Here is a 6546-nt window from a genome sequence, read left to right on the forward strand (position 1 = left end):
TCTCTAGTCATATCCAGGTTTTGGCCCGAAGGAAATCGAGGGAAATCCAGTCCAAGCTCAAGGCCCTGAATGTGGACCAGGTTTCCAAGGACAAGGCTTTCCAGACAATGGCCACCATGTCCTCAGCCCAGCTCATCTCAGCACCTTCCCTGCAGGCCAAACTTGGTCCCGCCAGTCCTCAGACCCCAGAGCTTTTCCAGTTTTGGTCGGGGGGTTCTGGGCCCCCCCCTGGAATGTTCCAGATGTGAAGCCATTCTCGCAGACACCATTCTGCTTGTCACTGACTCCTCCATCTACTGACTTCCCAGGGTACGAGCCCCCCCAAGCCCTCTCACCTCCTGCTTTGCCCCCACCTGCCCCATCACCCCCAGCCTGGCAGGCTCAGGCTCTGGGCACTGCTCGGTTGCAGCTGGTGGAGTTCTCGGCCTTTGTGGAACCTCCGGATGCAGCTGACTCTTACCAGAGGCACCTGTTTGTACATATCAGCCAGCAATGCCCCAGCCCCGGAGCGCCCCCCCCTCAAGAGTGTGGACGTCCGGCAGATCTCTGACAAATTTCCTGAGAAAAAGGGTGGTCTGCGGGAGCTGTATGATCGTGGGCCCCCCCACACCTTCTTCCTGGTCAAGTTCTGGGTGGACCTGAACTGGGGGCCGAGTGGCGAGGAGGTGGGGGCCGGCGGTAGCAGTGGTGGCTTCTATGGAGTGAGCAGCCAGTACGAGAGCCTGGAGGACATGACCCTCACCTGTTCCTCCAAGGTCTGCTTCTTTGGCAAGCAGGTGGTGGAGAAGGTGGAGACGGAGCGTGCCCAGCTGGAGGACGGGAGGTTCGTGTACTGCCTGCTGCGCTCACCCATGTGTGAGTACCTGGTGAATTTTCTGCACAAGCTGCGGCAGCTGCCCTAGCGCTATATGATGAACAGTGTCCTGGAGAACTTCACCATCCTCCAGGTGGTGACAAACAGAGACACCCAGGAACTGCTGCTCTGCACCGCCTATGTCTTCGAGGTCTCCACCAGTGAGCGGGGGGCCCAGCACCACATTTACCGCCTGGTCAGGGACTGAAGGGGGACCCCAGAAGTGGCTCACCCCCGGAATACCCTCCTCCCAGGAAGGACCCCCAGCTTTCCTCACGTTTCTTACTTGGCGGGGGGGTGGGGGTGGGGTGCTCCCTCTTAGAAACTTAAAAGCTCAGTGGTGAGTTGAGTGAGCTGGGACTGAGAGGAAAGGATGCATCCTGATATTGGGACCTCACAGGGGTGTCTGAAAGGACAGATCACTCCAGAGCATTTGACACTGGGGACAGGAGTGAGACAACAGGTGGGACATCACTGGTTTCTGTCTCTGACAGGCATCCTCCCCCTTCTCTGTTTTGGATGTTTTGGAGGGCCCCAGTTACACATTGGCTTGTCCCTCTCTGTTTTTCAGCATCCCCCTTCTTCGCAATCTGCATCTCCTGACTAGCCCCATCCCAGGACCCTGATAATGAATTTTGAAGGTTAACCCTTTCTGTGCAGGAGTAGAGCCAGGTGGGCCCTGGAAAAAAAAATTTTTAATATAAAAAGAGATATTTATAAGTGGGTGTTAGGGTCGTGACTTTTTCTCAGCTGGGCAAGCAGTGGGGTGAGGCTTTTAAATCTCATGTCCTCTTCTAAATGAGCCGTGGGGCTAGACTGTGTTGCCTCCTTCTCCTCCCCTCCCCCCAAAGTGTGTTGGTTTGTGTTGTGACAGAGGATAAAAAAAAAAAAGAAAGAAAGAAAATAAGTGAGAAGTTTCCTTAAGAGCCTGTCCTCTTGATATATAGTGAAGAGGAAGCACTTCACCTCTGTGATCTACTTTTTCAAAGCCAAGTCTAACCAGGACAAAACCACCAAGCAAATCCCAGCGCCCGGCTGTCTATACAGTACCTGAGCAGCCCTCCTCCACGCTGTCAAGGTCATGGAAACAAGGAGAGTCTGAGCAACGGTCAAAGCCCAGAAGAGACTAAACAGACATGATGACCCCATATCCTTTGAGATCCTGGAGCAAGGAAAGGTATAACAAAGGGAACATGGATAGGGACTTCAGTTAATAATAAAGTATCAATATTTGTTCATTATTTGTCATGATTCTGTAAAAAATTAGACAGGAAAAATTAAACGTCAAATAAGAGAAACCTACTGTAACTAACTGGAAATCTAGAGGAAAAGGGGGATTTCTTTGTAAAAACACATTACCAAAATGGACCCTAAATTAAGGAAAACACAAAAAGGGCAATGAACCACTGAGCAACCTCTTCCCCTACTGGCTATCCTATCACTGATCCAGGCTTTCCCTCTCCCGGGAAAGAGAAGGAGCAGGGACAGAGCTGTTTGGCAGCTCCCCTAGTATATGCCCCCACCCAGTGTCTTCACCTTCCCCAGCCATGCCTACCCAGTGAGGACACCTGAGGAAGGGTCAGGGGTTATTGACTCAGATGTATCAACCAGGACTTTTTCTTTTCCCAGCGACTGAACACATTTATGGAAGTAAAATAAATTAGTATTTATTGTAAGGGTAGAAATACATTAATACTGGCAAGTGGCGAGTTGAAGAATGGGTTTGGGCCTGGCAGGTCCAGGGGCTCACACTGTCTCAGGGTGACCTTGCTTCTCTCCAAATCTTTGTCCCACTCACTGCCTTTGGGGGACCCTATTCACAGGCACAGGCTCTCTTACTGCCCTTGGGCCAACAGCAATTCTAGGCAGACAACCACTCACCATCCATTTTCTGAGAAAGAGTTTCTACTTTTCTTAGATTCCAAGAAAGTCATGGTTTTAAATGCCTTTGATCTGGCTTGGGTTGCATTCTCATCCTTGACCCAACACCAGAAGATGGAAAATGAGACTGGCTAGATGTGGGCTGTAAACCCATATTCGAGCTGAGTGGAACATGGGGTCATCCTTCTGCAACTGTTTGGACTGGAAGCAGGTGAGATGTAATTCCCAAAGGAAAACTGAGGCACTTGGGCCTGAGAACAGATGCTGGTTGGGAGAAAGCAACAGATTCTATGTCAATGACAGCTCACTGCACAGCACAGAGTATGACACAAAAGGAAGAAAGGGGTTCCCTTAGGGTCAGGGGCTGCAGCGACTCATCCAGTGCTCTTACTGTCCCTCCCAAGACTGCAAGAAGTTCTTTCACTTGCTGAAAAGTCAGGATCATTGGTGGTGATAAACTCTAGTCTCTTTCCTTGGGCATCAGGTCCTCACATCTCAGAGGCTGGCCCAGAACAGCCCATGTGCCCTCAGAAGACACACAGATCACATTCCTGCCCCTGAGAGGTTGGAACCCTGAGTTATGCCATCTCCCTGGCCATATTAATTGTGCATCCCTGAAAAACAATACTGCTCCTTTTCCAGTTTCTTCTCTCTCCTTTACTAAGAGGACGAAACCAAATGCTAGGGGGGTAAGGAAACTCTTGTGCAATGAAGTAACGGGAGGCTCAAGAATTATACCATGCCATGGAACCCATAATCGGCAGGCTTTCCAGAGGCCACATGGATGCATATGGCTCTCCAAGACAATGGCAGTGTCAGTGTAAACCTCACACTGGGAGGTCCAGTTGCTCCCATATCTTTGATTCTTAATGAATATGAATGTCAAAAGTTTCTAACGACTGAAAGGACAAAGGATTGCAGGGCCATGGTCTGCTGTATGGTTGTTGTGTCAGGGACACACTCCAATGTTTAGAGGATTATTACTTCTCTTGGGAGCCTATGAGGCTGTGAGGGGGAGGCCTTTTTCTCAACCACATGCATGTTGGTAGTTGAAACTTCTCAAAGGAATGTCTACACTGTTCAGGTAGCTGTTGAATTGCCCGGCATCCTGGTCAGCTCCGTAACTGTACATGAGGGCCTGACAATGCCCAGGCTGGACTGAGCTAGAGGACCAGAGATGCCTGCCTGGATTGTCAGAAGTCAACGGCTGTCCTGCCTGAGACCTGATCATCTATTCATGCCCACTCAGAGGGGACAAAGCATGCCTCCAGTGCCACGAGGGACCCACCAGCCCTCAAGAAGGCAGCATCTGGGGGCTGGCAGGTCACTGCACCCAGTCCTGTATAAATCCCCACATGTCCACTGAGTGCCTTCCTGTCTGGGCTGTGCTGGAACCTGGGGCTGCCCAGGCAGAGTAGGGCCAGCATCACCCTTCCCAGGTAGGAGGGCAGAAGGAAACCATGCATGACATCTGACACACTCCCAATTCCTTGACAGAGGTTGAGGTGGATAAGAAACAGTCCAAGACAAGAACAGACATTTCATTCTTCTCTCAGAGCTCAGGACTGGGGGAATGGAGGCCAGAAAAACAGTTATTGAACTCAGCTCCTTGAATCCTGTTTGACCTTGGGCAAGTCATATCCATTCTGGAGACTTCAGAGAGAAGGAGAGGGGAGGGCAATGAGGGCCAATTGTGCTTAAACCTAACTCTAACCTTTACCCTAAGAACCCTAACCTCTAACCATAACCCCCTAACAACCCTAGCCCCAGACCCCTAGACCCTCACCCCTGACCCCTAAACTCTAATCCCCGACCCTAACCCTTTAACCACAACCCTCTACCATGACTCTCCAACAATGACCCATAATCCTAAACCGTGACCCCTGAACCCTCACATTGACTCAGCCCCAGGCCTAAAGCCTGGCCTAGTGGGTGCCGAGGCATGACTGAATGAACTCTCAAATAAACCGAGGAATTACAGCTTCCCGACCACTAATTTAGCAATGGTTTCTTAGATTTGACAGTAAAGCATAAGAAATGAAAGAAAAAAATAGATACATTGGATTTCCTCAAAATTACAAACATTTGTGCATCAAAAGAGGCTATCCAGAAAGTAAAAAGACAGCCCACAGAATGGAAGACAATATTGGCACATTATATATCTGATAAGACCCTTTACCTAGAATAAACCCAGGACTTTTCCAACTCATCAACAAAAAGACAAACAATAAAATTTTTGAAACAGACAAATAACTTGCATGGACTGCTCTCCAGGCAAGACATACAAATGGTCAATAAGGACATGAAAAGATGTCAAAGATCAGTAGTCATTATGAAAATGCAAATTAAAGCCACAGTGTGATGCCCCTTCACACACACTAAAATAAAAATAAATTTTAAAATAAATTTTAAAATATGTAAATAAAAATAGCAAATGTTGGAAACAATGCAGAGAAATTGGAACCCTTAAAACTCACTTGTTGAGATGTACAATGGTGCAGTCTAGGTGTACAAACCTTTAGCATTTACTCAAAAATATAAAATATAATTACCATGTGGTTCAACAACTCCACTCCTAGAGATATACCAAAAAGATGGAAAACAGGTGTTCAAACAAAACCTTGTACACCAATTATTCATAGCAGCACTGTTCACAATAGCCCAAGGTAGAAAAGATTTAAATGTCCTTCAGCAGGTAAATAGATAAGCAAAATAAGGTGGATCCATAAGCTGCATTATTCTGTCATATAAAGGAATAAAGTAAAATTATACAGCCATTGTGGAAAACTGTATGGTGGCTCCCTCAAAAACATGGAAGGTGTATGACCCCTTGATTCTGCTCCAGGGTGTACACCCAAAATATTAGAAAGCAAGGACTGGAACATATATCTGTACCCCATATTCATAGCAACATTATTCACAATAGCCAAAAGGTGGAAGCAACACAACACATCCTTCAACAGATGAATGGATAAGTACAGTGTAGCATATACACAATGGAATATGATTCAACCTTTAAAACTAAGGTAATTCTCACACATGCTACAATGTGGATGAACCTTGAAGTCATTATGCTAAGTGAAACCAGCCAGGCACAAAAAAGGACAAATGTTCTATGATTCCAGTAGTATGAGGTATCCAGATAAGTCAAATTCAAAGACAAAGTAGAATAAGGTTGCCAGGGGTTGAGGTGAGTTAGTGTTTAATGGCTACGGTTTCACATGGGGAAAATAAAGTTCTGGAGATGGATGGTGAGGATATTTTTACAACAATGTGAATGCAGTTAATGCCATAGAACTGTATACTTAAAAATGGTTTAAATGGGGCTTCCCTCGTGGCACAGTGGTTAAGAATCCTCCTGCCAGTGCAGGGGACACGGGTTCAAGTGCTGGTCCTGGAAGATCCCACATGCCGCAGAGCAACTAAGCCCGTGTGCCACAACTACTGAGCCTGCTCTCTAGAGCCTGTGAGCCACAACTACTGAGCCTGTGCACTTAGAGCCCGTGCTCCACAACAAAAGAAGCCACCGCAATGAGAAGCCTGCCCACGGCAACGAAGAGTAGCCCCCGCTCGCCGCCAACTAAAGAAAGCCTGTGCTCAGTAACAAAGACCCGACACAGCCAAAAAATAAAAAATAAAATAAAATATTTTTTTAAAAAAATCTTTAAAAAATGGTTTAAATGGTAAATGTTATGTGTTTTTAATCACAATGGAAAAAATGAGTGAAATAATGATCAATGTTACAATGGGGATAAACAGTGAAAACATCCCAAGTGAAAGAAGCCATACAGAAAAACCACCCAGATCATGCT

General features: G+C 47.1%; 1 pseudogene; it reads left to right on the forward strand.

The window, feature by feature from the left end:
- The first annotated feature begins 8 nt into the window (after positions 1–8).
- Positions 9–1061, forward strand: LOC103084408 (transcriptional enhancer factor TEF-4 pseudogene; annotated as a pseudogene).
- The last annotated feature ends 5485 nt before the right edge of the window (positions 1062–6546 follow it).

Source organism: Lipotes vexillifer, unplaced genomic scaffold (assembly GCF_000442215.2).
Source record: "Lipotes vexillifer unplaced genomic scaffold, Lipotes_vexillifer_v1.1 scaffold8702, whole genome shotgun sequence".
In the NCBI taxonomy this organism is placed as follows: Eukaryota; Metazoa; Chordata; class Mammalia; order Artiodactyla; family Lipotidae; genus Lipotes; species Lipotes vexillifer.